Raw genomic sequence first — 17459 nt, 5'->3', positions numbered from 1 at the left:
AGCACTTTCACTGTACTTTGGACCTTCACTGATCATCCCCTTTTAGCTGTGGACAAAGGCCTCCTTACTGGGGCCATACTTATAGACCTTAATGAACCTTTGACCTGATTGGCCACCTGATCCCATTTAACCACCTTACTGACACTGAGATTAGCCCTGATGCTATTCCTGGTTCCAAAATTAACTATACAACTGATATTTCTCAGTAAAGCTTAACAGTACATCAGCCACCACTCCCTTACTTTAAGGAGCCTCTCAAGGCTCCATACTGGTCCCTCTTCTCCATTTTAGAAATAAGCTTGCACTCAACCTTCCCCAACTTCTAATCTTACTACTTGGTGATGACATGGCTATCTTCCACTCCAACCACACAGCCCACTCAATTCAAAATGATCTACAAAACTATTTCCTCCCCCTCATTAAATGTCTCAATAAAAAAAAAGATTACGGAACTCCTCAAAAACTAAAAGTATGGTTTTTGAAACCTTCACTAAAAGGCAAAAGAACCCCCCCCCCCACTCATTCCTTATTCTTGACCACCTTAACCTGAGCAGGTTAACACCTTTGGCTTGATTCCTCACTTAACTTCCAACATCAACTCAAAAAACACTTAGAAAAAGATGAACTCCCTATTCTTCTGGGCCAAAAAAATCTCCTCTTTCATCTCCCATCCAACAAGAAATGCTATTGGCAAAGGGATTCTTCTAGCCAATCTTGAGTACTGCCTACCAATTGTAGGATCTGCCTCTAAAAGAAACTCTGTCACCATCCAAACAATTTCCAACTCCCTCTACTGCTTCATTACCCTTTCCCAGAAGTATGAAGACCACTGTCTTACACTAGCGAAAGCTAAATGGTTGCTGGTTAATCAACAAGCCAATCTGCTCCTTAGCTCCCAATTTTTTTGGCTCCTGAAAGAAACCTTCTGCCCTTCTCTTTCTTCGAGTTTACTTAGACAGCCTCCGTCATACAACTTTAGATCTCACAGCCACTCAAGGCCTCTCTTACAAACACCTAAAACTAGACTTCAGCACTCTAACCGCTCCTTTTCTATCCTTGGACCCAAGCTCTGGAAAGGATCTTCCCTCAAATAAAGACTTCTGAAACTCCTCCTCCTTTTGAACACAACTTAAAGAACATTCAATGCACAAGCTGTTGTAAATTCTCTGCATCAAGTCACATAACCTAGTCTCCCAAATCTCAGACACATATGCTTATCATTTTCACTATAGCATCTCTTCTCTAACTGATGTAAATAGTGTACATAGTGGTTTCTGCTGACTACCTACTTAAATCATTTTTCCATTGTATATTAACTATTTCTTTATTTTTAATGGATAGCAAATTGGCTAAAAGACAGAACACATACAATGTAGATGGCAGGTGCTTCCTCAAAGAGTATGAAGTTAACCAATAGTGCTTCACAGGAGTCAATGCTGGGACCCCTTTTGTTTAGTGTTTACTTTTCCAACCACCAAAACACAAACAAAAACCTCTAGTTAATCGAGTTTGCAAACAACTTTAAACTGGAAGCCACTATTAAGTCATTATCTGATACCCAAGTACTGCAACAAGAATTTACACTTGCAAACACCTGGTGTGCCAAGAAAGGGCTTAAATGAAATGCTAAAAAAGTGTAATAATGTCACATTTGGTAAACTATCACTGTTTTCCAGCATGCAACATGGAAAATACCTCACTTCAAAATGAGAATTTTGTTAAAGACCTAGGTACTTTGGTTGACAGATCCCTCCTCTTTGATCATCATTTAACAACACTAGTCAGGAAGTCCTTCTATGCAGAGCAAATGTTCACCAAGAAGATAACCTGCAAATCCAAAGAGGTCAGCCAATTACTGAGTACAATGCCACCACCCCCCCCCCCTTTGGCTGTACCTTACTAGGTATATCAAACAATGCAGAAAGCCCTCCAAAGCTTCCAAACTAAGAAACCACTGGCTTAAAAAAGTACAGTTGTGTAAAATCTTACCATAACAGTTGGTGTCCTTCTCTTTACTGTTGCAGTAAGGGATCTCCTGCTAAGGATAGCCCAACTTCCAGCCAGTATACCAAAGCCTCTAATATTTACAGGTGCTGTACTTCACACTTATGCTTCCCATATAAGGTGAAGGGCATAAAGATGACATACAGATGTACACACTTTAAAACTGAAAGGCCCCAGGAGGAACAGAACATCTCAAGAGACCAGAAGGAACACATGCATCCAGAAGGAGAAAATAAATAAAAATCTCTCATTCAGGAGGGCAAGGAGAACAGGCTAAGCAGAGGGGGCAGGAAGGAGCGAATACTGGAACAGTGAAGGACATCTAATGTTATGGTTAAGATTTTACACAACTGTACTATGTCCTTTCATACCACTGTTGCAGTATTCCTTATGTATGGTAGAGTACAAAAGCTCAAGAGGAAACCTTTAAGGAGGATGGCACTGAAGAACCCTCAAGAAACCCATGCAAGATAAGTTCTAACCCTGGAAATAACATCCAACTTATAATGCTTAGTGAAAGTATGGACAGAAGACCAAGTAGCAGCCTCAAGGATGGAATCGGTATCCAGCACATTAAAAAAATCTGCAGATGAAGAAATAGCTCTGGCATAGTGAGCCTTTACTGAAAATGAACAACATTTGCCATGAAAAGAATAATAAAAATAAATGGTTTCAGAAATTCAGGAAGAGATGATCTGCTTAGAAAGGCTAAACCCTAATACTTTGGATGAAAATAAACAAAAAGCTGTTCAGATTTGTGAATAACCATAGTTTTATCCAAATAAATCTGAGCTATACATGCAAGTCCAAGGTGTGAAGAACCTTCTCATTGGCAGACTGTGGAGAAGGAAAAAAGAAAGGGAATTAATAGACTGATTAAGGGACAACTCATTGACGACCTTGGGCATAAAAATGGATTAGTATGAAGAGAAAACCTGTCTGTATGGAAAACTAAGAAAGGAGGAACAGCCATGACAGCCTGAAGTTCAGAAATCCTCATGGCCAAAGTAAGAACCAAAAGAAGAACAGTCTTCCAGGTAAATGTTGTAAGGAAGCTGATGCAGCAGGCACAAAAGGTGTTCATTTTTCAAGAACCAATTTGAGGTCAAATGAAGGTGGAATAGGCTTCCTGGGAGGCCTGATATGAAGGACACATTTAAGAAATGGTTTCACCTCAAATCTGAAGACCATAGGTTCATAGGACGATACTAGGCTATTGGCCCAGAGGCCCTTATAAGCCTAGCCAAGAATTTCACCCATGTTCCCACAAAGTCAGCACCTGTTTTCCCTGTCCAGCAGAAACATGGGTGGGATCTCAGGGGTATATTTTCTGTTTCCCATCCAGTCGTCCAAGTTCCTCTTAAAGACGGCTAGTGAGGTACTCTGCTTGACATGGAGAGAAGTCTATTCCACAGATGGGGGAGACCAGAGGAGGATTCAAGGGCAGATGAGTTGAAATTTCCAACAGGTGACCTTTAACTGAAGAATATGCCAATGCAGCATGGAGCAAATCAAACAAATAAGAAAGAACCAGAGGAACCTCTGCAGACGGGGATCCCGATGACAAGGGAAGCACCAGACAGAAAATCTCTTCCATCTGGACAGATATGATTTCTTGGTAGTTGGCTTTCTGGCCTGCTGCAAAACCCGAAGCACATCCTCAGAAAAAAAGGTGCCTAAAAGGGATCCAAACCCCATCACCCACTGTGTCAACTGAACAGTGGACAAGTGAGCATGGATAAGAGACCCCTTTGTCTTGTGTGAGAAGGTTCATCTGGTGAGGAAACCTGTGGCGATTGTCCCTGGCCTACTGAGAAAGAAAGGGGAAACAATGCTTTCTGGGCTAAAAGGGAGTCACCAAGAAGATTTTGGGAGAGTCCTGCCTGATCTTGTGTAAGACTCTTGGAAGCAGGGGAAGGGGAGGAAAGGCATACAGAAACATCCACTACCAAGGAAATGACAGGGCATCCATCCACTTTCCAAGCCAGAGGACATATGACTCTGGAACAGAAAAGAGCAAGGTGTCTGTTCAGATGGAAGGCAAAAAGCTCTTCCTAAAAAATACCCTACCAATGGACAATGTCCAGGAACACATCTCTGTGAAGCATACATTTATTAGCTTGTGTACTGGACCTGCTTAAAGATTCTGCCACTAGACTTTGCTATGAGGAAATGTATACAGACTGAAGATTTACTTGATACTGGACAGCTAGATCCCCAACCTGAAGAGAGAGTCTGCAATGAAGGGAGGGCCTTGTACCCCCCCCCCTTGCTTGTTGACATACATCACTGTGTTATTGTCTAAAAAACTTTACGGGGCCCTGGATGAAACAGGGTATAAAAAGCCTGAACAGTTAGAAGCAGAGCCCTCATCTCTTTTATGGTGATGCTGTCTGACCTCTGATGAGGAGCCAGAGACCCTGAGCCTTGATAGCTGAAGGAAGCTCACCACCCCCTGTACAAAGCATCTGTAAAGATCTCTTGAGCTGGGAATGGAGACTGGAAAGGAGGACCCTGGTTGAGAGAAAGATGATGAATCCACCACTGAAGCTCAAGCCTTAGACAATGAAGGAAGGGAACTAGGAAGTACAGAGATTGGCAATGATGAAGCCACACTCACTTGAGGTACCACTGAAGATTTCTCATATGGAGCCTGACCAAAAGCAGCATGGGAATGGTGGAAGCCATAAACCTGAGGAACCAGAGAAAGTCCCTGGCCATGACTGAACACAGAGGAGGAGGAAGAAGAGACTGGAAACAGGTAATGAGAGACAAGGCATTGACAGCAGCCAGAGATGCCAGCATGTTGATTTTCTGTATCCTGCAACCTCAAGACTGATTTCTGAAAGTTTATGGTGAACTCCAGACTCTGAAATAGCAGGGAAATAGTAAAGTGGAGATTCTGAAGCAGAGCCTCAGGGAATGAAGCTTGAATGAGCACATCACCCATACAAGGAAATATATGAACACCTCTCATCCTGCAAAATGCAGTGACAGGAGTGAGACACTAGGTAAATATCCTTGGAGCAGAAGACAGGCCAACGGGCAAAGCAAAGAACTGAAAATGCAAGGAAGAAACACAACTTCCAGTAAAGGGGATGGTTTGTGATGTGAATATAGGCATTCTTGAGATCTAGAGATAACAGAAAGGACTTGGGAGGAAGAAGAGGAAATAAGGTTTGAAGAGAAAATAAGGTTTGAAGAGACAACATCCAAAATGAGAGGATCTTGAGAAAGGTGTTGAGCTGAAGAAGGTGCAGAATGGGTCTCTAGATGCCCTACATCCTGGGAACCAGAAACACTCTGGAATAAACCCACCTCCCTTCCTGGGCAGGGGGCACATCTTGATTGGTGCCCTGGGTTAAAAGAGAATAAAGTGCCTCTGGGAAGAGAGGAAGCTGTTCTCAAGGAGGTTGTGGGATGCCCAGAAAGGAAGGAAGAGATTTCTAAACCATAATATACTTCTGGCAGATGATGGACAGAACCCAAGAGTCTGTTGTGGTCCTTAATCAATTTGTAAGGGACAGAAAAGATGAAGGAACAAGGGAATCTGTCCAAGGGAAATGGGAAGTAAATTGTCAAACAGATCCCAGCCTATCCTGAAAGGGAGGTTTTGGAAAATAGGGGTCTGTGTAGACTTAACAAGAGGCACACATCTAAAACCCTTTTCCCCTTGGGTGGAGGGCAAGGCTCTCTGTGAATGAAAACAGATTTGGAAGGGTAAATCCTCTGAAACTTTGGAATAGGAGAAACAACAAATATGTTTCAACGCCTGCAAGGCTTTGCCACTATCATGTAGAGATTGAAAAAGTTCAGCAGCAGCAGAAGCACCAAAAATATTTTTATTATCCAAAGCAGCATTCATTAATTTGGCCTTAATATCATCAAGTAAAGCTTGAAGATGAAGCAAACAGTGACACCTCATAACAAAACCACATGCAGCATTCCTGGAAGAGGCATTAGCTGCATCATAACTGCACTGAATACAGTGGCACGAGACTTGCCAGGTACAACTCAACAAGGAAAGGGCCAAAGCCTTCTCCTCAGAATCAGGGAGATCAGAAATCACCTGAGAAACTTGAGAAAGGAGTGCTAAACCATACCTGGTCATATCAGTCTGGTAGTTATTATCCCTAAAAGACAGAGTGGTAGCAGTGTAGACCTTTTTGCCCAGCCTCTTCATTGCCCTACTATCCTGGTCTGAAGGAAGCAGCTTGGTAGGGGGCAGCAGCTTGGAGGGTTTTTCACAGGAGACAGACATCAGAAGGATCACCAGAAGGGCATTTATACAGAAATTTACAATCACCAGGCACCTTGTACAATCTGTCATGTTTCTTAGAAGCTGGGGGCTGAGAATCAGGGGCTACAGAAGCTGCTGAAAAGGTATCCAAGAGGGCAGCCAGAACTGGAGTAACAGCAGAAGGCTTTGGAGACTCCATCTGGAGAAGCTCAAAATACCTCTACTGGATATCACAATCCTGAGTATAATCCCACTTAAAAAATCCCGTTATACAAGAAACAGTGTCTCCAAAGGCGAGTTCCTCTAAAGGGGAATATGGACTAAGACAATCTATTTGCTCTGAACTACAGTCCTGGGGGGGAGGTCTGAGAAGAGTAGGGTAATGACACTTTCCCAGAATCCTGATCCTCATTAAAGGAATCCAACTCCCTAGGTCTTTTAAGAGGAATGGAAGACCAGGGAGGAGGGCAGGCACAGACATGCCTTGAGGAGGTATTAAAGCCATTAAAGCATTGAACAACCCTTCAGTAAAATCCTGGTATTCTCGTTGGGGATCCTTAACAGCAGGGGAAATGCGCTTGGTTTTCTGTTTCTTCTGTAGGATGTCTGCCCAAAAAAACCCTGGAAGGGTCAAACCCTTGTCAACACTCAATAAGCGTAGTAGGGATTTCATCCCTCACTAAGATCTACAGAACTCCCTCTGTCCCTTGGATATAATCAGACGATGTTCCCCATCAACATCTCAGACATTTGTAAAGCTTATCCATGCCAGCCTCAATGGGGTGACAGTAGAGGAATGCGAAGCAATGACCTGATGATCCCCCAGGATTTCACTAGCCTTTAGATAGATGTCCAGGGCAGCCTGGACAGCAGCCAAATCAGACCTGAGTTTGTTGGCATTTTTCTTGGCTGATGGCTGACCTTCGGGACAGAAAGATACTGCCATACCACAGTGAGTCAACAGTTTAAGACATCGGTTTTCAAGATAAACCCACAAAGAGGAGCGATGACTGCATAGGGTCTTGGGTACAAATGTCTGGCAGAGAGAAAACTGCATATGGTCATGGGTAGTACACATACAACAGGGACATTAGTCATGACAATCCTTATGGGAAATCTGCCTCCCACACTAACATTTTCCCTTTCTGGATGATATGAAATCAAAAACACTAAACATAAAAGAGAAAGATAAGAAAAAACCTCAACAGGGCACTTATCTGAAAAACAGCTCAGTAACCAGTACAGATGAAAGGCCTTTGGACAGACGTTCAATAATGGTGTTCAGACTGATAGCAAAGAAGTTCTTAGGTGTGTGCATCTGTACACCACCTTTATGCCCTATACCTTGCACAGGGAGCATATGTGTGACATACACCACATGTAAATATTAAAGGCTTTGGTATATGGGCCAGACACTGGGCTATGCTTAGCAGGAGATCCCTTACATAAGGAATACTGCAATAGTAATATGAAAGTACATCCTTAAGCTACCAGAAAAGACTGGAATCAATGTACTTGTATTCAGTATCTCATAACTCCTGAGGGAAGAGCTATGCTTTTCCTTCTGAGACATTAGGGACCCAATGGTCCTGGGTCTTTTGTATCTCCACAAATAAAACAGACCCACAAACTGCAGAACAAGGGAATCTAAATCTTCACCAGTAAATAAAACAAGGTGGAGAGAGAGATTCATTATGCAGCACATTCCCAACCTCTGAAAATGACTCTCATTACAAATTAAGCAATGTGATACATTATCTTCCTTCAAATGGGAATTGGCTGATTGGATGAGGATTCAAAAATTCACCCTTGGCTTGACAGGCCTGAACCTCCTCAAGAGAGCAGATTCAATCAGAAGGTAGGTACTGGCAAGGCATAATGATTGTGAAACAACAGTTGTCTTGCATGTCCTATGATCCTATGAACCTACATCTTTTGTCTGCTCTCTGCCCTTTTTTCTTACTTTCCTATCTTTCTCCTTTCCATAACTATTGAAGTCAAAACCTAGTGACCATATAAGAAAAGCTTAAAAAAAATTGCTAGAAGCTGCTAGGCAGAAGCATTGAGCTCTAGTACATGCAAATTGTCACCATAAAGTCTGATGATATTAGCACAACTTAGCACTCGCCTGTGACTTATGAAAAAAAATATGCATGGTTATTTGGGAACTTACAAACATGAGCAGCAGTTACATACATGCACAAGTACCAAAGGTATTCATATTCTTAATAGTTCGCAGTTGATTTTACAAAAATTTCAGCTCTGGCTAATTTGCAGGAGTTTCTTCGCACTTTTTATAAATGTGAAAACCAGCACCACTCATTCATATGTATAACATTTTTGTTTTGGAAAAGCAGAGTGTTTCACACATTCACTTTGCACACGTGTGCAGACCAGGACTATGAATTCCACTCTACGCTTCAGTCTGATTCTGTTTTCTGTGTGTTATAATAAATAACTTATGACAGATCTCGTAACAATAATAAAATTAGAGTTTGTATAAACAGGCTTGTGCAATGTGTTCTAACGTATATTTATTGTCACAGAATGTTCTACCCCTTGTCTGCTGTCATGCATTTTTTTTTCTTAAATTAGCCTAGTAGTTTAGCGTCATTCTCATAGTCCCTGAAGATCTCTATCTCAACAGCATTTATTGCACTCCATATCTGTACAGTGCAGCTTGTCCTGAAAAATGGTAGTGTAGTTAGGACTGCAAATTTAAGAAGCAGTGCCTCTGTATCTGTATTATTTTTATTTAGCTTTTGTTAAATGCTGAGATGTCTGTACTTTTAGACACAAGCTGGACAAGTACACATTGCCATAAAACTGTACTATTAGACAAAATGAAACAGATGCAGAATAAGGTACAAAAGTAGCCTTAAGAGATACTTTATGTAACACTGGTGTTAATAATGTATAATGGCTGTTGTAACCATCACTAACTGAAAAACGTGATCTTCTAATGAAGTTACTTGAAATGAAAGTCTCTACTGACAAGATGTGTTGCCCCTGGAGCTGTTTATAAGTAAAGGGCTGCAGAGGATAAAGCTCCCTCTAAAGGCATAATGTATGGGTCTGTTCCTCATGTAAACACAAAGGATGGAACTGCAAACTTTGTTTTTAATTCATGTGTCATTCAAGCTTGAAATGTCTGCAGTTATGACTTGGCAAAGAAACCAAAACAAAGTCAAGAATCTCCAAACACAAAAATACTAAATGTACAAATACTAAAGTCGATTTCTATTAATCAAGAATATCTAAACACAAACAATATTAAGAATACCAAAGTAGATTTCATACTTCTTAGATTGCAGGTACTTTTGGGTTAGGCAATGTTTTAAAATTAACAAAGCAAAGAGAACTATAATACATTTATGATATGTCTAGTTTTAGTACACGAAGTACAAATACATATTGACAAAATTAAATGTGTGTTTATTTTATTTATTACATTTTAAAAGCAGGCAGAGAGAGTCCAGCTGCACATTACCCATTTCAGTGAAGGCCCATTGAGAAAAACAAACCTCTAAGTTTAGATTAAAAGTTAATTCATGTCAAAATGATTAAATGTTAATAACTGTAGAGAGAAAAGCACCATTTTATTTCCATACCCTCAGCTATTAGCCCATTCTGTGATTGTTTTATCACCCCCAACCAAGCTATTAGTGTATTCTAACTCTTAGAGAGGGCAGAGCTGCAGAACCCCCATGAAATAAAGAAATGAAATAAAGAAATGCCTTTTAGGTACAGGAAATATATTATTTTCTCTAAACCGGTGTGACACTCAAGATAGACGGTATCACCTGGAGGTTTTCCCGTAGTTGAGGAGTTCAGGTATAGGAGAATACTGTTCTGCAAACATGAGATTGATGGTGTGTGTGTCACAGGATTTAATGTTCTCTATATTATGGTTGTGAATTCTATTTCTCTGATGTAGACTGCAGAATGCCATATGTGGTACTCAGACAGTTAAAGCAGCCACTCTGTAGCTCATTTTACTGATAGTGATACAGATGAGAAAATTTTATCACAGCAGGAATAAAGAGAGATACTGAGTATAGGATCATAAACTTACAAAGAAATTGATTTACAGGACCATTTACAACCTGACAGTACCCCCACAAGATATGCAGTACCCCCCCCCCCCCATGAAAGGCAAAGCAGGTCAGTCCTGGAGTAAATTTATACATGCCAAGTAAATGGTTTAATTTGAAGGATGCTAGGGTGTTACTTTGTTTAACTTGCAAAGGAAGCCTGCTCACAGGTAGGTGAGGTACTGGGTAATAATCCCAGTGCATAAACAGCCACCAAGCAAAACCAGTTTTTTTACTGGATTTGATTTTTTTTTAGATAACAAAAAAAAGATTTTTGGCTTCTATTTGGAATCTGCTGAGTATTTCACTTTGATTGCTGGAAGTATAGTGATTTTATATGACCACCCCACAGTTTATGTGCACCTTCTATGTGGATTAAATATATGCACACACAATTACAAAAAAAAAAAAAAAAAAAAAAAAAAAAATATATATATATATATACATATATATATATACACATACACACACACACCTACATTATATATATATATATATATATATATATATATATATATATATATATATGGGTCCATATGACTTGGTCGACAGTTCATATGGTCGACTGTTTATTTGGTCGACAATTCATTTGATCGACAAGCATTTGCCCCCTTCCCCAATGTTGTGCGACCCTGGAGTTGATATATATAGTTAGGGGGGACATTGGGGGGTGTGGGGGGGTGAAGCTCCCCACCTAAAATGCTTGTCGATCAAATGAACTGTCGACCAAATAAACAGTCGACCATATGAACTGTCAACCAAGTCATATGGACCCATATATATATATATATATATATATATATATATATATATATATATATGCCCCCGGATTTACTAATCTTCCGTGCAGGACTAGTCTAGTCCTGCACGGAAGCGGCAGTTTAGGAGGATGACAGCAGCATGCCATGCATATTAATGAAGGGGTGCTGCCTGAGCTCCAAATCCTACACGGAGCATGGACGAGTGCAGTGGGCGTGTCTGAGAGCACAGCTCTCACAATATACACGCCCTTGCAATGAAGGACTGCAGAAAGTGTAAATAAATGAGCGAGACCGCTCATAGGTGTCCGCATATCCCCACCAACACTTCCTCATGAGTACAACAGCAACAGGACATAAAAATAAAAAGAAGAAACACCTTTATTTTTTTTTAAACCTCCAAGTACAGCTAACCGTAGGTGTTCCCATCACTAAACTATGGTTAAAGCAGCTTAAAAAGCTGAAGAGGATAACAAGGAAGATATATGCAAATGAAACAGCACAGCAACAGTGTAGTGGTCAGAGCATCCGCCTAACGAGGAGGCATTCCCGGTTCGAGTCCCACTGCAGCACATACCATTTTCCCTGTGAAATCTGTATATGAATATTTCTTTACATGTTTTTTGCTGTATAACCTACTAAATAACATTTAAATGTGAACCGGAGTACTGCATTAAATGCACATGCGAAGTATCAGTGTCATAATTAATAAGGCACTAGTACGCAGGTTTAAGCACAAATAAGCAGTAGTAAGGATATATAAGTACTAGTAAGTGTGTTTAAGTGCATTTTCACGGGGGTAAGCATTGCCTACACAGATTAAGCAAAGTAGAAGCTAACTGAATGTAAGAAACTGTAACCGGAGCTTAGCATTGCTTAGCTCCGCGCAAACCCACTTACAACTGCTTTAAAGTGCCTTAATCACTCTGTACCCAATGGCCCGTGTTCTGCCCAGCAACAAAATAAACAGTTTCTGCAAGGCTCGAACTGAGGATCCTGTACACCACAGTCCAGTAGTTAACCACTAAGCCATTAGAGCAATACATATAAATGAGGTATCAGCATACTCATCCTCACCACAGGAAAATCAAATCAAACATGTAAATTGAATCTATGTACAGTGTGATGTATAACCTGCCACAGAACAAAAATATGTAAACTGGAGTACTGCAGTAAGCATAGATTTGAGGTTTTATTGTAATAAAGTGTAGAAGTCCCCAGGTCCCCATACAGTGTATGTACACATGAATCACAGATAAAAGACACATATATAACCTGTAATGAATAATAAATCACTGCCAAAAGGCAAATATAGTGCTAATTAATTATTAAGCAATGCTAACCGCAGCACAGCTCAACTTAGTAAGTGTAAGCAATGTGTAGGGAAGCCAATTAAATCTGCCCAGTGGTATACCTCTTTAAGCAGTGCCAACCCTAGGTAAGCAGGTGTGCCCATAGCTTAGCCTTTTCAAAACCGGCCAGTCACGGAAAAGTGTGGGAAACTGGCCCTATTTAAACCCAAGAGGCGAGAATACAGCTCATAACTGATTGTAGCTTCCCCTTGCAAGCACTATGGCAGTAAGGGGAGAAGGAGTGCGCTTCCGGTTGCAACACTGGTATATCCAGGAGTCCAAGATCATGGTTGGACTCCTAGTTAAAGGCCATGCACAGAGCCTGCTGCAGGGTCAGTACCATGGCTCCTAATATAAGTGGAGGCCTGGGACCGTCTCACCCATGACCTCACCAGTGCCACTGGCATAATCCAAACTGGTGTGCAGGTCAGGCACCACAATGCTGACCTGAAGCGGCGGAAGTGGGAGCTTTTGGAGGAGTGGCTCCAAGAGACTAGAGCAGCAGAGGATGTCCCAGCCGTGTGTAAGTATTAGTCCATGGCCATCTCGGGTATATCATGGATAGGTATGGCTAAATATCACTCATGTCCCCCACAGCTGCAATGGAGCAGGCCACGAACCAGGAAGCCCATATCAGCCACCTGGCGCAGTTGTGATGCGAGGCAGGTCAGTAATACTCATGCTTCTACTGTCATAGGAAATAAAAATAAAAGTAGTAGTAAAGTAATTGCTAGTATAAAACCTGTATTATTCAAGGCAAGTACTGCATACACTAGAGAATATGGCAGGAAGAGTCTGATATTGTTAGTAATGCAATAAAAGTGTAATACCCTGACAAAACAGGTCCAACTGTTGGACTAAATATCTATATTATGGTATCATATGGTAATGTAGATTTGCAATCATGTAATAGTACTGTTGTATTAAGCACTGTTACCCATATCATGAACCATAAATCGAATGTGTAGGAATGTCTGTATATGACAGGTGTAATCCCCTGTGGCCATTTAGTACAACTGAGAGACACACAGACAGTAAACAGGAAAAAATGCAGACAACAAAAACTGAATAGCACATATAACTGAGATGTGAAGTGTTGTTCTTTTAGCATACACAGCCACGGTTTGAATCCTGCCAGTGGTAGTAGTCTGCATACAGAATCATATCCCCCAACTGTACAGATATGTCCAGAATGTCTATTAAAGTGGCCCATATCTATTGCCTATCAACCTGTCCCCCTAGGAAATCAGTGGGATGATCCCAGACTTATAGGCAGCAAACAGGAAATACAACTGATTGACATACATCTATGACAAACATCTGGCACACTTGCAACTCCCCAATACCTTATGTGACTAAGAAGCCACGTATGTCCCATTTACACCCCAACTTGTTAAGCTGTGGTCAGAGTGAGTAGTATGTGCAGAATACTAATGTGTAATCTGGAACTTTGTGTGGCAACAGTCAGGTAGTGCTAACAGACATTGCTCCCACAGGTTAGTTGGATACAAACAATGTGCTGATAAATACAGACCAATATAACCTGCACTGGTACTGTCCACCCTGGTATTGTAGAGGATTATGAGTGTTGCAGTTTCTCTAAATAATAAAGTATCACTCATCACTGTCACCCACACTGTGCTACATAACATAACTGTGTAGGAAAGCATGTATACGTGTGTGTCAGGTCACTAAAGGTGAAAGAGGGCAATATTCTAGATATGTCCAGGCACACCAACATGTGGTCAACACATGGTCAGAGTCCATGCAGAAAGAGTTGGATAGCATAGTGCAAAACATCAACCCAGAATCCGGGCGTATGTGTACAAACAGTTAGTCAGTGTTAGCAAACATTCCCTCCACAGGTATACTAGATAAGAGGTGTATACTGCAGGTAAAACCAGTTCATGTGTAATGATGTTGACAGCCATATCAGTGTCCAGTATAGGTCTATAGGGTAGTGTTGTAAGACTTGTAAGGTACAGATAACAGCATTGACTTGGAAAATAATGTTGAGTACAGGAATATACTACTAGTTAACTGACATCTTTCTCTCCTCCCACCTTATCTTTAACAATAATCAACATACCCACCCCAACTGGTATGTATCGACTCTGATAATGGCCAAATGTTTGATAATATTCTAATGGTTCCCATGCATGTGCCATTTAAATTATTCCAACATTGTTGGCATGGTGCCATCGACGTACCTGCATGCTGTTCTTGTTACCAGTGTGGTCCCATATATGCGCGTTCTGTTTGCTACGCAACTGTTCCATCTCTGGTGTCAGGGTGAATGGGAATATCTATGCATACTGTATTACCTAATTCTGGAATGTATTGACTATTACTAACCCATCTATGATGTTGAAATCTACACACTATAGCACGCTTGGGAAGTCCGGTCCCAGCGGACCAACCTGTCCCACCACAGGTGGCCGAGGCACCAGGCACCAGCATGTCTGAGGCTCAACCCCGCACCTCCCTGTCCATTGGTCCTGCTCCAACTTCGGGTGAAACCACCTCTGGGAATGGGGCTCACCCCTCCCAGGAGTGGGCGTGACAGGCACCTGTCACCCGTTGCCAGGTCGGGGTCGTGGTGTGTAGAGCGATGAATGAGGAGTTTGGTGATCTTCTACACCTGCTTGAGGGCACTCCTCAGTATGGAGAACATCGATATCTGTGCAGTAACAGAAACCTGGTTCAAGGCCCCAGAGAGCACCCCAGCACTACCAGGATTCAACTCATATCATTCTTTTCGGCCCCAGAACTCGGACCGAAATACTAAAGGCGGGGGAGTATCCATTTTCATCAAGGATACACACACCTCCAGGTGAGTGGCACTGCCCGAGGCACTGGAAACCATCCATGTGCAACTAACAGTAGGTAAAACTGCTTTTCAGTTTGTAGCCTGCTACAGATTACCCACCTTGTCTCAGGACCCCCACTCGGCATTCCTGAGAACATTGGAGAATATAAAGGTCTCACCAAACACCATGATATTGGGGGATTTCAACTACACAAACATTGATTGGGAAAACTACTCAAGTCCCAACTCTTTCACCCAATGGTTCCCTGGAGTTTATAAACTCAAATGCCATGGAACAACTGGTCACCACTCTCACAAGAGGGGACAACATATTGGACTTGATCATCACCAACATGGGGGCTCAATGTTCCATACCTGAGGTAAACCCCTCGTTGGTAAGATCAGACCATAAACTAATCACAATGGACATCCACATCCTGACCCCACCCCCAGCCAAGGAAACCACTGGGAAAAATTTCTCAAAAGCAAACTGCACACTTCTCAAGCCTGAGGTGGAAAGTTTCTAAGCCCCCAGGCAAATGGAAAATGCTACCCAAACTGCAGAATCCTTTACAAATGCACTCTGAGCACCTACAGGAATGCATGGATCATACCATCCCAAGTAAAACCAAGACTCACTCCTCCAAAAACAGGAGACAGGTCTGGTGGACCCCAGCCATAATTAAGCTATACAACAGAAGGAGGAAACTATTACATGATAAGGCAAAATCCCAAAAAGGGAAGGCATCCCTGATCAGTACTAGCAAGAAACTTTGATCCCTCATACAATCATCAAAGGCTAGCTTTGAAAGGAAAATCGCCAAAGACTCTAAAGATAATCACAAGGCGTTCTTTAACTACGTCAAGAATCTGGGTAGCAACTCTCAGATCTGCTCTGAGCTTGTGCAAAATGGCACAAAAATACACTGAGCACACTGACATTGCCAACATCCTGGCGGTCAGGTTCAGTGCAAATTTACCCCCCTTCCCCCCAAAAGGGCCAGTGTCTATCCCAGAAGAATGCAGTCCCCCAGACATCACAGACACACATGTGAAAGCTGCCCTCTCCAAAGTAAAAAACACAGCATCAATGGGACCGGATGGTATATTGGGCTGCATCTTACATGAGCTCCAAAATGAACTAAACCCTCACATAAATTTACTGTTCCAACTCAGCCTTACCACAGGCTATGTACCCAAAGAATGGCGTACAGCAACAGTGATCCCGCTCCACAAAGGTGGCGCCACAACGGATCCCGGGAACTATCGCTCTATAAGCCTGACTAGTCTGGTCTGCGAGGCTATGGAGAGCATCATCATGGATCTCATAAACAAAGACATTGGGGATCTCCAAACACTGAACCCTACCCAATTCGGCTTTGTTAAAGGCAGATCTTGCCTCTTAAACCTAGTTGACTTCTTCGAAATAGTAACCAAAGCCATAGATGAGGGAAAGGTAGTCCACACAGCCAACCTGGACCTCGCAAAGGCCTTCAACACAATACCCCACTCTGGCATCATAAATAAGCTTACAAGCTTAAATATTAACCCATATGTCACAAGATGGGTTGCAAACTGGCTCAGGGATAGAACTCATATGGTCAGAGTCGCGGGTGCCATGTCCGACTCTAAACCAGTTACAAGTGTCGCCCCACAGGGCTCAGTCCTGGGACCCCTCTTGTTCAGTAGATACTTCTGTGAAGTACAGGCAAACACGGTATGACTGTGGCTTACCAAGTTCTCAGATGATTGCAAACTGGGAGCCATAATCGACTCACGCGCTGACACAAGCATCCTCCAGAAGGGCCTTATGGAAACAGATACCTGGTGTCAGAACCATGGCCTCAAGCTAAATGCCAAAAAGTGCATAGTCATCCCCTTTGGGAAAAACAAAGTGCCCACAAACTACCACATAGGAGATAGCCCACTAAGTACGGAAGAAGTAATTAGGGATCTGGGGACCCAAGTAGATAGTAACCTCTCCTTTGACAATCACATTGCCAAAGTAGTTAGAAAAACCTTCTATATAGCTCACTTAATCACAAAAGGGTTCACATCTAGATCAAATCATTGTGCCCTTCTACTCATCGCTCATCAGGCCCATAATTGAGTACAATGCCCCATTTGGGATGTACCTTACCTGACACCTGCAACAGCTGGAGAGACCTCAAAATACCTTATCAAGAGGATCGTGGGCCTCAA

At 42.0% G+C, this 17459-nt stretch overlaps 1 protein-coding gene across 2 annotated transcripts in view; it reads right to left on the bottom strand.

Moving 5' to 3' along the window:
• The window catches only part of SLC39A11 (solute carrier family 39 member 11), a 4193139-nt gene that overhangs the window by 1403658 nt on the left and 2772022 nt on the right, over positions 1 to 17459 (bottom strand). The gene's annotated exons all lie outside the window — the stretch shown is intronic.

The sequence above is a fragment of the Protopterus annectens genome, chromosome 10.part0 (assembly GCF_019279795.1).
Source record: "Protopterus annectens isolate FY-2018-M chromosome 10.part0, PAN1.0, whole genome shotgun sequence".
Lineage (NCBI taxonomy): Eukaryota > Metazoa > Chordata > Ceratodontiformes > Protopteridae > Protopterus > Protopterus annectens.
Note: the sequence above shows the minus strand (reverse complement) of the source record. Positions and strands in the feature narration are given on the sequence as shown.